Here is a 2,119-nt window from a genome sequence, read left to right as displayed (position 1 = left end):
GCAATTGGTGGTGATAGTAGGGGTGGAGGGGAGGAACAGGTTGACCTCTCTGAGTCTCTGTGAGTTTGAGGCCAGCCCTGTCTACAAAATGAGTTCCAGGGCAGTCAGGGGTACACAGAGAAACCCTGTCTTGAAAAAACAAAACAAAACAAAAAACAAAAAAACCCAACCAACCAAATAAACAAAAACAAATACACACACCAAATAAAAAGTAAAGAAAAGATCCTTTTTTGGTTCATAAGCGTGATGATTGGGTATTCACGCCTCTGTGTGACATGTGCCGCCCACTAAACCTTGTTATGACGTGGGCACATTACCCGTCTGACGTTTAAAAAAAAAAAAAAAAAAAAAGTAAAGAAAAAATAAAAAGCGCAGGTGTGCAGCTGTGTGGGTTGAAGAACTCAGATGAAGTGAAATCCCAGCGGTAGGTGTCCTTGAGTGGCGTTCCCTGCGTCAGGTGGGAAGCGGTTGCTTTCCAAAGAGTGGATAAAAGAGTAACAGCAGAATTGTGGCCATGGAGAGATGCCTGCCAACCAAAGGCATGATGTTTGCATATTTTAAATTTCTGCAAAACGCCACGCCTTTGGAGCATATCTTTAAGTTCAGCCACAAGGGAGGCAGGGGTCGGTGGATTTCTGTGTGTTTGAGGCCAGCCTGGTCTACATGGTGAATTTCAGGATAGCCAAGGCTACATAGTGAGACTCTGTCTCGATAATGATCATGATAATAATAATAATAAAATAAAATGTGTGCAAAGTGAATTCTCCAGGAATGGAATTCCTGGTCCACTTAAGTTGAACCCTAATTTTACAGTTAGAGAGTGGATAGCGTATCTGCCCCCAGCAGGGGCATTTACTCTGGAGCCTGATTTTGCCCATGAGGTAATTAATAACTTTGTTCTATGTTTTTAGCATTTGGATGGCACACTGACCAAGCTGTGGTAGAAAGCTCTGGGTCAGGCCTACTAACCACAAGATAGAACCACTAGCTTTTGTGTATATGGGGGACAGGCACAGTGGGCATGGGCATCTGTTTTAGTTTGTTTGAAAAAAGGAGGTCCATGATCCCAGCACTTGGGAGGCAGAGGCAGGCGGATCATTGTGAGTGTGTGGCCAGCCTGGGCTACAAAGCAAGTTCAGATCAGCCAAGATAACACAGAGAAACCTTGTCTCAAAAAAACAAAAAATAAAAATAAAATAATAAAAAAGAGGTCCACTAAGAAACACCAAGGTGGGTAACCCAGGAGACTCAGCGCTTACTGAAGAGCACCTGTTCTTGCAGAGGACCTGGGTTCCATTCCCAGCACCCACATGGTGCCTCACAACCTTCTGTAACCCTGTCCCAGGTGATATTATACCCTCTTCTGACCACTATGGGCACCATGCACACACATGGTACACATACATACATGTAGTTGAAATATTCATATACATAAAATAAAAACTAAAAATCTAGGGGAGGCAGCTGGAGAGATGGCTCAGAGGTTAAGAGTTCTTAAGGACCTGAGTTCAATTCCCAACAACCACATGGGGGCTCACAACTATCTATAAGGAGATCTGGTGCCCTCTTCTGGTGTGCAGGCTTACATGTATTCAGAACACTGTATATATAGTAAATAAATAAAAATTTTGAAAAATCCAGGGGGGAAAAAAAGAAATATCAAGGTCAACTTAGTGCCAGAGCCACCAACTCTGAGTTCCTGAGAACCTTTCTTTTTCTTTTTCCTCTTTTTTTCCCCCTGAGTTGTTATTCTAGTAGTATTCTTGTGCGCCGACCTATCCATCCAGGACACAGAGCTCTTGACAGGGACACCCACATGGGTGGGTTTGCCAAGGACTTGAGTATTGGCAGCACCCAATACCCTGCACAGTCGACTCCTGCCGGGGCCAAGCTAGCCTACCCCTGGTTCTCTCTGAGATGTGGGGACTGTAGGGAAACTACGATCAGGATGAGAAAGTGTCACATTTGGAAAACACGCCGCCTAATTTGAACCAGAGACGGAGCTGTCTCTTGATGAGGCCCTTCCTTATATAGGGTGGCTGTTAACTGGCTCCTCGCTCTCAGCTTCAAAGGCTCCTTAAAGAGCCCTCTGCAGTCTTTGATGAGTCAGTACCAACCT

General features: G+C 44.6%; 1 non-coding gene across 1 annotated transcript; it reads left to right on the top strand.

The window, feature by feature from the left end:
* Positions 1-222: 222 nt before the first annotated feature.
* Positions 223-327, top strand: LOC127204838 (small nucleolar RNA U13). The gene has a single exon (XR_007832529.1). It is a non-coding gene; the product is annotated as a small nucleolar RNA U13 (small nucleolar RNA).
* The last annotated feature ends 1,792 nt before the right edge of the window (positions 328-2,119 follow it).

The sequence above is a fragment of the Acomys russatus genome, chromosome 20 (assembly GCF_903995435.1).
Source record: "Acomys russatus chromosome 20, mAcoRus1.1, whole genome shotgun sequence".
Lineage (NCBI taxonomy): Eukaryota > Metazoa > Chordata > Mammalia > Rodentia > Muridae > Acomys > Acomys russatus.
Note: the sequence above shows the minus strand (reverse complement) of the source record. Positions and strands in the feature narration are given on the sequence as shown.